The sequence below is a fragment of the Plectrocnemia conspersa genome, unplaced genomic scaffold (genome assembly GCF_051122295.1).
Source record: "Plectrocnemia conspersa isolate PC_06_02 unplaced genomic scaffold, ASM5112229v1 ptg000011l, whole genome shotgun sequence".
NCBI classification, from domain to species: domain Eukaryota; kingdom Metazoa; phylum Arthropoda; class Insecta; order Trichoptera; family Polycentropodidae; genus Plectrocnemia; species Plectrocnemia conspersa.
The window spans coordinates 7,232,716-7,248,608 of NW_028277175.1; the positions used below are offsets into that span (position 1 = coordinate 7,232,716).

At 29.0% G+C, this 15,893-nt stretch overlaps 1 protein-coding gene across 1 annotated transcript in view; it reads left to right on the forward strand.

The window, feature by feature from the left end:
* RunxB (RUNX family transcription factor Runt related B) overlaps window positions 1-15,893 on the forward strand; it is a 55,748-nt gene that overhangs the window by 26,290 nt on the left and 13,565 nt on the right. The window lies entirely within an intron of this gene.

Genomic DNA, 15,893 nt, shown 5'->3' on the forward strand with positions numbered 1-15,893 from the left:
AGGTGACACTGTAGTCATATTTAAAGTGTCATAATAATTTAGCGAAACAGAAATATAATAACCAGCGCTGTAAGTCATTTATTACCGATTGAATGATCGTATGCCCAAATTCTACAAATATTTTTTAATCTCTGTCGTGTCAAATAATATTAATTATACTGAATACAAGTAGAAATTAAACATGAATCAGTCTCATTTTATTCACCGCAAAATCTGGATTTTGTAAACATCATTTAAATTTTATAAGTGTAACACTTTCTTTATGATTAAAGAATCAATTACTTCATAGGTGTTTAATGATATATTATCATTTTTTCGTTTAAAAATGCTTAACAAAATCAGATTTTCACTTTGACTAAATATTTTGAGTTGTATATAAATATTGATAATATGAATATAGCTTAGTAAAAAGTGATATTGCTATGAAAAATTTGGTTTAATTATGTCAAGGTTACATTTTTGTTGCAACAATTAATTTCTTGCTTCATAATATAATTTCAATTTTAATATCCAGTCGTGTGACTTTCAGTATGTTAAATTTTTATCGCGAAGTAATGTGATGACACAGGTAATTCATGTAAAGATTGCAGGATGATTAAAAAGGTTATAGTAAGCAGTCACCTCTGATATAGAGCAGTAGTGATGTAGTAGTATTTTCTCTGTTGCTGCCTCTGCTTAGAACTCTCAATTATCCGTAATTTTCAACTATTGAAATATTAAATAAAAAATAAATGAATTATTCAAATATTCAAACATATTTTTCTCAGTTTTACTGATATTATTTTATTTAACCAATTAATGCAAAAAATTATTTGATTGCACATAAATTAATATTTAATTAAAAAATAAGTATTGATTATTAATAAATATTTTAATTAATAATTAATTACTTTCATAATTGTATAAAATATACATAACACAATGTTGTGCGAATTAATTTATTGTTACATACTGTTTGATCAGGAACTTTCAGCGTGTTCAAATCACCATAATTAAAATCAGTTTTAAATACATTATTTTATCAAATTTATTGTATTTACAATAGATAATAATGTTTGAAACGAATTTGATATACATACAGATTAGATCCGTATCGGCGTTTGTTTTGTGCGAATTTGCATATAAATTAAATAACTAGAAATAAATTTACCGCGATTGAATTATTAAACTGATCAAAATAAAATCTTTGCGCATTAAAACAACAAATATAAAAACGTAACACGAACTTCACAAAAAATGGAGCGCAGATCTGTTTTTGAGATAAGCGTTAAACGATAATAAAGGGCGGACTTGTCCAACATTTTTTTGTTTCGTTCTGTGATTTTCGGTCATAGTAGATACAGCTGATAAAAAAGGCAAACAAAAATGATTATTTCCGCTTTTAAACGACTCTTTATTTTTTGCTATATATTCAATATTAGGTAATCCTAAAATGAATGTAGTTTTTTCAATAAAGCAGAAAATGACTTTTAATTATTTATTTATATTTCAATGAAATAAAATTCAACGAAGAAATTCTGCGATTTTCGGTCATAGTAGACACCCGATAAACATTCTATTTATAAAAGCATATTTTTGCATCTTATTGTCTCACATTTCGAAACAAAATAAAGGCGCATAAAAAACCATGGATTTTGGAGCGGCATTATTCATTCGAGTATATTTAGAGAAAAAATGACAATGATATAAATTGTTTCATTCTATTTTTTTTTAATTTTCATTCGAGATACTATAAACAAATATTTTACGAATATTCGATAAATTATTCTAATTTTCATATAGTTAAAAATTGAACGAATTGTTCAAGTAATGGAATATTCGAATATTTGATTTTAAATCCTACTCTAAGTATCTCTCTCTCTCTCTCTCTCTGCGTCTCTATTTGTGATAGTTCTGAAAAAATGCAATGCACACCCGTTTTTAAAATAAGCGTCAAACGATAATAAAGGGTGGGCTTATCCAGCATTTTGTTTCGTTCAACGAACGAATTCTGCGATTTTCGGTCATAGTAGATACATAGGTTCAAAACAATGTTTAGCTTGGATAAAAATTTTCTCTTTTACATGACTTTTTAGTTTTTTTTTTGTATATTCAATATTAGGTAATCCCAAAATAAATGTCATTTTTATAATAAAGCGAAAAAATCACTTTTAAATATTTATTTATATTACGATAAGGTAAAATATAATTATATTTTAAAAATAAAACATTTTTTTTGCTTCTAAATTATTTTTTAAATAAAACTTCATTTAAATTAAATAGGAAGTGGAAAAAAAATATATCTTTAAAAATATTTTGAATCACAGCAAAATTCATTAAAAAAACGACATTATTTTCGGGATTATCTAATTTAATATAGAATTTGACGTATATGGAAAAATATTCATAATAAATACTATGTTTCATAGTCTATTCTAATAAATATTAAAAATGCAATAAACCTAAATTTTCAGGAGTTTGTCGAGATAAAATTTTAACTGAAAATTACTCCAAAAACACAAACTTATAGCAAAGAGCTAATTATTAATTTATAATCTTTGTCTTATTTTCATAAAAATATTTAGTTTACTGTATTATATTTTAAGGCAATTTAAGTTAAATTCAATATATAACTCATACACCTAAAACTATTTTTATAAATTATGCAAATTTTAGAGCACGACCGCACACACGTCTAGTATACTTAACTTGAAAGCTTTCGTCTTTTAGCGTATAATTTAACGTGAAACGCGCCACTCATGGTGAATTCACGTAAACGTACCTACACAATATCACGTAAAATATGATATAAATAATACACTATAATCCTTCTACTGAAACAAAATATGGTTCATAATAACTATTTTTGGATATTTGTTGTAGCCAACTTATTTTTTGATATGAAAAATCTAAAAAAAGTTTTAACCTTGTAATCCAACCGAGATACGGCGCGGTAACAATTCGCGCCGTATCTTCGGGTAATATTGTTAGTTTAAAATTTGTTGTATCACGTAGTGAGGGTTCGAGGTACACACACCCGCCCCTTGTCACCCTCTAAACATATCAACACTCCTATGAGGCTCCCCCAAGTTCCAAGCGTCTTAAGTCCAAAGTTAACTCACCCCTGTCGCCTTACACAGTTTTCACACGGCGGAGGTATGCGGAAAAAGGTGCTTTACTTAGTTATAATTTTAATTCTGAAACATTGCATGTTGAAATAAGATATATTTATTACAAATACGTAGTAGAAAAATGGCAAATCGAGAATTGTCATTTCTCGAGAAATAAATCAATTTTTATTTCATACATAACGCTGCATAAGTTAAGACGGGTTCATACCTAATATGCATACTTATTGAAAGGTTTTATTAGGAATGACAGAAAATTGTTTAAAAATTTTTAGCCCTCGAATTATTTTTGACACTCAGATAAGAAACATTTCTGAAGGTGCTCGTGCTAGATTTTTGAAAATATGCATACTTTTTAGGAAGATCGGAAGTATTTAAATGACCAATAATTTTTATACGATTTTCTATCATTCTAACCAGCCGGCGGCTTTATCTTTGCTTTGGTGATCTAAGAACCCGCTCAGATATGAATAAATTACGCAATCGGCAGAATGCAATTAAACTTAATTTGACAATTGCAAAACGTCCATTTTATGTTCAAACCTAGACATACCCTTATAAAAATTCTAAAACTAATTATAGTTTTAGCACTTTTATTAGGTTAAGTCACGTCGCATCTCGCATATTGCTTCATAGTTAGTCTGCACTTGGACATTACACTATGTTTTAAAAATATGATAGCTATTTTTACCGTAATTACTATGGTTTTCTTATATAAGAGAATTGGTCGAAATTTATTAAAACCGAATTTTGATCAATAGGAGGGCGCAAATACAATTATCACTTCTCAGAAGTCAAAAATTCACGTCAAAAGCAATAAAATCGTGTCGGTGCTGTCGCAGTGGGAACGCTCGGCAACGAGCGTTTCCACTGCAACAGCGCTGACACGATTTTATTGCTTTTGGCGTGGATTTTTGACTTCTGAGAAGTGGTAATTGTTTTTTGCGCTCTTTTATTGGTCAAAGTTCGGTTTAAATGTGCTTCCTTTATTCGATTCTCACTTATTATAAGTCGTAATATTGTTATAAAAAGTCCTTATATAACGCTAGATAACCGAGCGTTTCCAGTGCAACAGCAATGGCACAATTTTATTGTTTTGACGTGAATTTTTTATTTCTGAGAAAGAAAAATTTTTTTTGCGCTCTCCTATTGGTCAAAATTTGTTTTAGATAAACTTCATACGATTCTCACTTATTATAAGTTGCAATATTGCTATAAAACGCTATATAATCAAGTGTTTCTACTGCGATGGCGATGGCACGACAGAAGCGACATTTGGGAGGGGGGAGGCAATTAGGGTAAATTTTTAAATGTATGCCATTTAATGAAATATTATGAATCCAGATCCAAACGACCACTGACTGGCCAATTTTTAAAACCTTCCTTAGGAATGTAATGTTCCTGTAATGGCGTCCACTTAGATACGCAATATCGTTTGTCTACGTCGATGCTAAAAAACTTTGTTTCTTAGAAAATACAAGGGACACGAAAAAATCATTTTATTAGAAGTCTTTCGTATCGAATTACACTGCAACATATACATATGTAAATCTTATTGCTATACTTAATTAATGCATATAATACTAATCTTAAACTTAAATATATGTTCTAATGTAACTGTATATATTTTTTTTTATAAAAGCGGTTTTTTGCCAGAAATGTTTTTTGGAAATATTCAAAATATTTAAATTTGTAATAATGATAGCTCTTAATTTATTTAATATACAAATTTCTAATTGTGCAGTATGTACATAATTTATTATCCTATTATCTCAAAAGATGTCTGTTTACATACATATACCAAATCCCATATTAAGCACCTTTTCCATTCTGCGTTACTATCCCCGTATCGGTGGATGTAAAAGACGGATGAAGGGTGATGCTGTGTTGCGACTAAGGCAGAGTCAAAGGTCCGTAACTCAATTAAACGCCTTATGGCACCCGAAACTGTTACAGGTAGGCTTTTCGGCATACCCACCCCCAATAACCCACACCCTTATTCCTAAATACCATACACGTACACATGCCTAGCTACCGTACGTACAAGTGACGAGCGAAATTAGATTACGTGCATAAGTTTTCCGCACATCGGAAAGATTCAGACCGAGGCAATTATTGTTTTCGACGCGATTTAATCCCATATCTTTCACTCTCTCTCTCTCACTCTCGCTCCATCTTAACGACAGATATTAAAGATGCGATTTTCTTGGTGCGCGGTGTACTCGCGTCGGGGCGTTAAATTAACGACGCTTTTAACTAATAATATTTTAGAGTGTCAATAAACGCACATCGCTTCGTTTGATTGCTGATAATAATTTACATATGGGTGAGCGTAATTACTGCTGATTGAGCTTTGATTATTTAGAGGTGGTGCGTATGAAATGTCGCATTTTAATTATTTTTATTTGGCTCAAAGTAGTACCGGAACTAGGTACCCGGTTACTGTCATTTTTGATGGCTATCCAGTTATTTTAATTTAAATATTATACTTGATTTCACTATATGAAATATATATCTTAAACAATTTTCAAGGCTATTTTTCTATTTTGCAAAACCCATTTAGATATTAAATGGGTAGTGAGAGCGGTGTTTCGAAAAGGGACTGGAAATCCCTATTTAACAATCCCATAGTATTGTTTCATAATGTAAATTTTATGACACATTTGTCGTTTAACAGAAAATGGGAGTATTTGCTTAAAATACACATGACATACTCGGAGGACGGTTGTACACAAAAACGGCATTTATGGTTAATATTTACCGTCAATGATTTATGAGCGTTAGAGTCTTGATCACTCGTTATCCATGGATGTAAGAGATATACACATATTTTCACAATACTCCAATGCAATTTTGACACAAATTACACAGAATAAATTATTTGATTAATTAATTATTATTTATAATCGATTCAGAAGTAACAAAAAATATTTATTTTTCACTTTTAAAAATATGAAAAGAGCAACTCCTGCTTATACAAATAAGTTATTCATAACTAAAAGGTTATAAAATTTACATTAAAAATTTCAAGTTTATAATCCGTGAGAGTTGACAATAATCGGCACTTTATCAAGTTTCTGTTAATTCTTTGACTCATAGTAGAAACATATTTTTTCTGTCAATAATATATTGGGACGGGTAAGCCCTTTCAGGTGTTTTTACGATAAGCAAATTCATGTATTAAAATTATCTCACGCTCACAGACAAAAGCAAAACAAGAGTAGTTCTAAAATATTTCTTTGAGATTTTTTTCTATCTTACTTTTTTTACCATAAAATAAATCTTATCTGTGGACTGTAAAATTTATATATTATGACTTAAATTAAATTAAATTTTTTAACTTTTAAATTTATTATTTAGAGAAAAAAATATTTAATAGCATCTAATTTGAATCATAAAATCATATTTATAAAATGTTCAGTGTTTACAGCCATTATTAAATTTCATAATATATATGTATATATTATTGTTTTAATAATTTAATCATACGTGTATATTCAATATATACAAACATACGTTGTTGATAAAAATACATATAAATAGGTATATGATTAGGTAGTTAGTTTTTTTTTGTAGCATTTTTTGTATTTTTTTATTAAATAAAATTTTATATTGTGTATTTGATATTTTTATTTGATGTAATATTTTATTTTTATATGTTAACTTAAACGCTATAGTTTTTTTCACATGAATATTTTTCTTAGTAATTATCGATTTTTTTAATAATACACAAAAATTTTCGTATTATTAAAAAACATAATTACAAATATAACATAAGTGAAAAACTTCAAACATAAATCAGATAAATCTTTGTGTTAAAAATGTAATAGCAGATACATATTTTGTATAAGCTCGTATCACAAATAGGAAAAAAAATAGCACGTTAACACGTGTATTATATTTAAGCATTCTGGTTTCTTCATGTTTTTAATTTCTAAAGGAATGAGAATTCTCATTTTCATTTCTTGATACTAAAATAAAAATTAAGATGAAAAAGTATTTATGTTTTAAATGGTATGTGATTATAATAATACAGCTTATTATTGTTAATATTATTATATTATTTATTAAGGGTGAACTAAATGTTCGTTTAAAATAACAGACTTCAATCAGATGATGATTTGATATATTAGACGCAAATAATCGAAGGATCAGAGTGGATCGATTTACTTCGATTGATTACAGAGAATTGCATTACACATTAATTTTGGGCTTCTATATTTATACCTAAATTTTACAGTAAAATGTTCAATTTTTCATAATTAAAACACCATCAAGATGAAAAAATCATATTTGCAAAAATCATTTTTGAAAGGCAAATTTTTTTGTGTAACTCTAAAAAAGAAAGCCCCATACATTTTTGCAATCTGCCGACTTTTACGCAGTGCGGTTTTTACTTATCTGATTACTAATGTAGTATTTAAATTTGCAAAGCAATGATCACGCCCATTAAAATAGTTGAGAAAATCATAACCCATTTTTTGTCATTCAAAATCTTTCGACCTCTATTAGGAAATTCTTAAAATGCATGCAGATTTTCAAACATCTGACACGGACCTACCCTTTGTTATGCAGTCGTTATAAAAAATAGTAACTAGTACGATTTATTGTCTAATGGAATTTCTAATATTCTTTGTGAATTAAAAGTAAGTTGCTTATATAAATTAGCGCATAGCGAATTTTTTGTATAAGCAAAGTTCTCCGGACTCCTCAGTTTGTAATATACATTACACGTGCTATTTTTATCAATATTTTTTTAAAATAGTTTCTTATACTTACTCAATGTCAAATTAAAAAGAGTGACATGTATGAGATGCGTGGGTATGTGTGTTCGTGAAGAAAAGCGCTGTAACAATGCGCTTCGCCTGCGGCAGAACAAAGAGCAGTTTTCCCGAAAGGATTAGCTAACCCTTTCACGGCCCAAAACTTTCGACATGACAAAGTGAAACTGTTAAATGCCAAAGCCTTCTTATTAAGCCTATGATATATCTTAAAGCGTTTGTCTTTTACGGAGCGAGCGCCAAATTTACTTTGCGTTCGAGGCTCGGCAGCGGACAGGGCGCCGCGTGGGGAGCGGATAAATTTATTAAATTAATATTTAATATCAATTAAATTTTTTTTTTAACATTATTACATATTATATATACACTATCATTTATTATAGAATTTTTAAAGTCATTATATACTTCAGGTATATTAAGAAGTAATTTATAAAAAAATATATTGCTGCTTTTAAACTTATTTATTTGAAGGCTATTCATTGCCTAAATCTTTGATATTATCAATATTTTGTCACTGTCAATTCGTTGAGTTTGACGTCAATATTCTAAACGCATCAAAATATTAAATCATAGCATGTCAATTGGAAAATTAAACAATAGTTAATAAATATAAAGTATTACACCTATTGACTAAGTTATTTTTTAATGCTTGACATATATAAAATAAGCCTGTTAATATGATGGATGTCTCTGGACATTCGATTTACTAGATTGGTTAGCTAGTAACTGTTAACATACAATTACATATATAATACTGTGATTGGCTGTTACTGAATTGAAGACTACTTTGATATTTTATTATGCAAGTTTGCGTTAATATGTTGTGTTTATGATGATTATAAGTTTGAGTGCGAGTAATATTTTTAACGTAAAATATTCAAACGTAGAATATTTAGCGTTTTTTTTAGATTAGGATTAATGATTAAGTATTGAATGAAAAAAATTGAGATCCATAGTAATAAATCTAGTTTTGCTACTTTAGTTAGAAAATAATCTCATTAAACTGTAGCAATAAACATAAGCAATTCAGAAGATAATTCTGTCAGCATCCGTAATAGTTATTAACTCTTTTAAAAGCAGTACTCTGTATCCTCATACTTAAAAAAATTTCCAAGAAATGGTAGTAAAATATTAAGTACCAACACACAGTCTCAAAGCGTTTGTGAAAAAGCAAAATTAGGGAAAACTGTTTTTATGTTTGAAAGAAATATGATAAAAATTCAATTTAAAAAAAAAGAAGCTGAATCAGGGTTCGCAATCGAATATTCGAATGATTCGTCTGATTTTTAACTGTATGAATATTTGTAAAATATTTGTTTATACTATCTGAAATGAAATTTAAAAAATCTTAGAATGAAACAATTTGTATACTTGAGCAATATATGTATTATTTTTTTCTGAATAGTGCAGCTACAAAATTCATGTGCATTTATTTTTTACGAAATGCACAACAATGTGACGTTTCTTAAAAAAATATGATTTTACGCCTTAGAAAAACATTAGTGAATATAATGTTTATCGGTTGTATCTAATATGACTGAAATACGTAGAATTCGTTCGTTAAACGAAATAAATCGCCCACAGGTGTGGGTCGCAATTATTGGTGAAGTCTGTGTTACGGTTTTGTATTTGTTGTTTTAATACGCAAAGAGGAAAAATTATGAATATTTTCAAATATTTGAATACTTCAACCATTTGCTATCTTTATAGTTGAAATTAAAAAAAATAAGAATCGTAATCGTATTTATCATAGATAAAGTTGTCATTACTCCTACTTTTCCTACTATACGTTTGTCATATTTCGAACAAGATAAAGATAAAAAATCTCTTTGGAAGATTGAAAAATTGAGATCTAAATTCACTGACGGATAAATTTTGTGGAATAACTCAATGAACAGATTTTCAAACATCTGACACGGACCTACCTTTTCTTAAGCAGCGGTTATAATACAATTAAAATATTTTTTAAAATTTTTTTCACCATAAAAGACTTTATTTATATTTTTGGGAAATCAGCAATTTTATAATCTCGATTTGGCATTGCTTTCGGGAGATTTTTGAGAATAATCACTACAAACAATATTATTTATACCTGTCATCAATTATCTGGATTTGCAATTAAAATTTATTATGCATTATAAATAAAGTTCGATTTGCGTACATTCAATCGAAAAGCTATGCATTTCTTCACAAAAATCTCTTTCTAAAGGCTATACCTATATGGTTATATGTATGCATATCTTTCAGTTAGGTTGAGTGTACATCTCTTTTGACGCAGTACGTCGGGCTCATACTATAGTTCGCACAAGCAGAAAAGGACCCCCGCTGCTTCGGGCTGATTTAGGCGTCGGTGCGCCCTTACGAGACGCCACTGCTGCTGCAAAAGGCGTCGGTGTACTATACGTGTGTATGTGTGTCTTGGTACGACAGCTTTTCGAGCGTAACAATTTGTAGCAGGAAAGGTGTCATTAGTTAGGTGTCTTTCACACTGGCGGCCGGCTTTCCGCTCAGAGCCCTCGCCCTGGGAATTGTGCTCCAGTTTCAATCATGGCCGCGGCCCTCATCTATTCCTGGGCCCTGGACGACCTTATTTAGAATATGCGGCATGTTATGAAATTAGTTTGACATGAAAATTATTGTTATTACTATGGATTGTTTCAAAGAAACCAATTACAATTTACAATTATTCAATGTTCGAATCTAAGTGGCAGTTGCTAAGATTTACAAAGAACAGTTTATTCTGTATCAGATTTATTATTGATATGGTATAATAACTATTTACATATTGACCAGAGAAAACAATGCATTTGCTAAATGGTTAATAAAAACAAAAAGTCTTATAAATTCTACCACAAAGTCGAAAGATAATATAGAAAAAAATGATGCGTTATTTAAAGAGTAATAAAAATATTTTTTTTAGAAGCTCTGATTTGTTTATAAATAAAAAACCAATAATATTGCGACATAAAATTAACGCTGAAAGAAACATCCATCTTTCACATTGAGTGGCTGTTTATTGTTATGGTGAAGGTAGGGCGATTTAATGTTTTTAGTGTATGCCTATATTCACATCCTAGCTTCTAGCTGCTAAGTAGTTAGTTTAGTTCCCTAAGTCACACATTTGTTTAATACATTTTTGGTATATCCAAATCCTTCAATAGCATAATTTTAAATTCATAAAAATTAAGAGCTAGGTGGTTCATAGTCTCTTATCTCCTTAAATGAGTAAAGTTAATAAGCTGCAACAGTAATTTTAATTTTGCTCGATTATCACTGATTAGGTTTTCTTATGTTTTCCTTATCTCACGGACGAATATCGTGATGAACGTGTGCGGCAGTTTTATATAATAAATTTAAAGTTTTTAATTATTAAATATTTTTTAATTCACAATAGGCTTGAAATTTGCTGTTAAATTTGTTCATTTATAAGTATATCCACATGTCTTAAAATCATCTATAAGATTTAGTTGAACTCTTGGATTCTTATGACTTCTTAGCTAGATTAGGTCTGAGGTGGAAGTGAAAAGCGACTGCTTTCAAAGGCTCTAATATAATGTGAGATTTCGGTACTTGTGACAAAAATATCAATCGCATTTCCTTGACCATTTACCAATCGTATTCTTTGTTTTTGCCCAGGAACGTTTAAACCGTTCAATGTAAGTCAACATTAATATTTTGTAAAGAGCATATCTAATTAACTTGTGTTTTAATGTTTATTCGAAAGCATTTTAATTTTAATCTTATCGCGGATTAGATTTTCTTAGGTTTTCCTAATCTCACGAACGAATATAATATTTTTATGATATAAATATAAAGCTGTTATTTATACATTATTTTTAAATTCACAATTTACTGTAAAATTTAAGAAATTCAATTTTATATCTATGTGCCTTATATCGCTGTAGTTTGCATAATATAGTCTTCAATAAGATTGAGTTGAACTCTTGGATTTTGGCGACTTCTTAGTTATTCGTGATAACTTACATGCAGTTTTAATATGCAGCATTTTCTCTTTCAATTGGAATTGACCGTATCCTTTGTATTTAGCACCGACCATTTGATTTTGTTCAGGTCTTTTCTATAGTCATTTAAACCGCTCAAATACACGATTGTCGATGTAAAAAGTCAATTTTTATCGTAACGATTACAACTGGTCTTAACAAATATATTAATCAAAACTCAGACTCAGATTTAGATGCTAATATATATACAACATAAAGATATATGTATTTTAGAAAATAAATAATATTTTTCTAGTAACATTTATGTGTAGAAAATGTAAATATGCGATTTACAGTTATACGTAATAATTTTTTTAATCTCAACTTATTATTTGATTTTATTTTTCATTGATAAACTTATATTTCTTTATACTCATACTTACTTTAAATATTTATTTTAAGCATTTTATTTTTATAAGATATTCCCTATGAGCTGTATTAGCTCATTATTAGAGAATTTTCAATGCCTGATATGTATGACCTAGCTCGATTTTAATTAATCATTACGATATTTATTCTTGGGATCAGGATAATCTAAGTAAACCTAATCTATGATTATCGATCGTAATTAAAACGAAATAGTCCGTAACGTCTCAGACTAGTAACACTGAGGTTGCGGGTTCGAGCCTCGGCAGTGGCACTCAAATTTTTATTTATAAAAATGCACTATTATTAAAAAAACCGGCCCCAGTTGCAGTGACATATATTAATTATAAAATGTATAGCACATAATAATTTATAATTAATATTATAGATGTCACCGATTCTCAGACTTACTTGTAGGTTTTCATTTTGCCTGATTGACTTACTCAGTGGATACAGATTAGACCGTTGTAACGCACTGGGCTTACGCCTGTCAGGTTACAACGGAAGATTCAATAAATAAATAAATAATAATCACTGATTTCGATCTTCCAGACACGACAGACATATAAAAACACTAAGGTTCGTACGGTATTCGAACCCAGGTCTTTCAAGTCAATAGTCAGAGACCAATACCACTCGTCTATCATATAATTATATAATTATTTATTTTCATTCTTATTTTGAAATATTAAAAAAAAGTAATGTATTTATTTTATATAGTTATATTATCATAATATTTTTATTTATTTTAAATCACAAAATCATGCAGTTTATATTTAATATCGCATTGCCTTCACCATGACAATACATAAATTATAAGTATAGTCGCTCAATTATAAGCGTAAGCATACTTGTTAATTTCTATTAAGTGTAAGGTAGTAATTAATAGTTCTTTCGCTTGCTTTAGCTTATATTTTCTTTTTACAAACAGCGGTATTTTATTAAAGTTCGATTACCTTAAATTTATTATTGATTAAAAAGTTTGATTTCCTTAAATTTATTGTTGATTATTTAATTAAAAAAGCCTAATTTATTGCTTGCTTTCTATGAGAACAACCTAATGAAAGTAGAAGTCATTGTCAGTTTTATCATACTTTTCATAATTTTTTTGTAGAAATTTATTAATACTATAAATATCAATGTACATTAAGGCAAGCACATTGATAAAATAAACAATAGCAATTACAATTTTTTTAAGATAAAATAAAACATTAGTTACTTTGTTTTATTTAAATGTTTTTCTATTTACAAAATAAACAAATAATTTAATGGCTTTTTATAATATAATAGTATCGGTTGTTTACGTAAGCATTTTATTTCCAATCTCTCCCTCGTTCCAATTTAATTCGAGTGCATTCCTAAAAAAACAGTCTCAATAAATGCAAATCCCTTTTGTTTTTCAAGCAACGGGATTATCACCCGAGCAATCGGGGATCCGACGACAATTTCTTAAAGCGCATTACAATGTTTTCTTAACCCTTTACAATTTTTCAAAGTCAACCCCTTTCGGCCCATTAAAAAAATCCTTCGATCCCCTGCGTTATTTTTTTGTCTAAAGGGAAGAAATTACCGATCCTTATTTAGGACAAAGCCTGCTAAGTCTCTGTCTTAATCCCCGACTAGAAAAAAAATCTGTGGAAAATCCCTCAGAAGACTTGACGCCGCGTGACGGAAGCGAGAGAGAAAGAGACGAGGATAAAAATTGGCGAAGATGGCGTTTGAGACCTTTGAGCGTTTAAAAATCGAGTCCCCTGCCCTTATTCTTTGGAAAGAACGGAGGAGGAAGCGGAAGAGGAAATCAGTCAAGGGGTGAAAAAGAAAGACGTCTGGAAACGGAAACAAAAGGGGGAAGCCCGATGAACTCCGGGGCGAAGACACAATAAGCCCGCGTCGCTACTTATCGCACTTATTTTTCATATTTTCGCAATTTTCCGCGTTTACACGCGCGTATATATAGGGTTGGGGCTTAAATAAAATGACATTTGACAAACATTGGGTGTATGTATGTATTATATTCGTGAAATTGCCTATTACGCGAAACATGCAATATATCATATCTACTGAAAACGTAAATTATGTTGTCTAGTTTTCAATCAAAAATAATCAATACTTTTATATTTTACACATTTATTTTTAAAAAAAATATTATAATGTAACAAAGTTGTTGAAAAAATAACAAAAGAATTTAATAAATGTTATTATAAAAAACGAAAACAACAGAAAAGCCATTTTTTATATTGCAAAATGTGGATTTCCGTTTAAAGAAAAAAATATAAGAAGCTAATTCCATAATTAAAAATGACATAAGCCTCAAACAAGCACCTGTGCATAATTGAATTATAGCAAAGGTGCCTAAAAAAAACTGGAAAAAAGTATATAAATAATTACAAATATTTTCAACGCAATATTAAAACTCTAATATTTCCTAACACAATATGAAGATTGCACAAGTTTTCCTTATTCCAAAATCAGGAAAAAAACGTGAAAGAGGATAAATTTTACAGATCAATTGGTGTTTTGCCTTTTTTATTTAAAAAGTTTGGGAGCTATTGCTACGTAAAATAAATCCAATATTATATAAACAAGAAATAATTTCAAGCCACTAATTCGGCTTTTTGCAAGAGTACATCACAATTAAAAAAATACGCTGAGTGGCAAACGAGATTAGTAAAAATTTACAAGAGAAGAAATATTGCTCAGTTGCTTTCCTGATTATTTGTCAAGATTTCGACATAGTGAGACATATAGATTAAAATATCACTACCTCGCAGATTATTGTTGACTTTATTGCTTATTCAACGTTTAAAAAATATTAGACATGAGAGCAAATATTCAACGAATGTAAATTAGTAGCATTGAATTTTGGAATTCGATCGGAAAATTCAGATTAAATACCTAAGGAAGAAGCAAAGAAATAAAGAAAAATCAACAGCAGCACCAGCTGAGTATATATAAATTTAATGTTTTTATAGACTGTATTATCGGTAATTTGACAACTAGATTTGATGCAGAAAAATCAATAAATAATACGTTCAGTTTCATGTGGCTAATCCTAAAAGAAAATATAGAAAAAACAGTCTCGAATCTATTCCAAAAATATTTTTTAAAATATGTCATTACAGTAAAATCATATCAAAATATATTTTCACCACTAGATATATATTTCTACTAGCTAAAATTTAATTGAACTAATAAGCGCTGATATGCTGCTTTGAAAGGTCTATGAAACTCAATTTGACAGTTGCGAAACGTTCATTTGCTGTTCAAACCCAAACCTAATTTAATAAAAGTTTTAAAACTTATTATAGTTTAGTAGTAAGTCCAAAATATAAACTTAGCCAACTCAGGAGAAAATAAGCAGAATAATAAGTACTCTTTTTTATATATAAACCATATTTTTTTATTATTTTTATGTAGACGACTTACTGCCTATTACCAGCATATCAGATAATACATACAATTTGATATGTTATAAATGTTTGTGTTGTTTAATTTATTTATAAAAATCTATCAACATAATTTTGTCATTTAATTTTAATACTTAAAATGAAAAATGATAGCAATTCTTCTCAGGGACATAATTCCTTTATAACGCGGGTTCGTTTCTAGTACAGCATCCGGGGAGTACTAAATGAAAA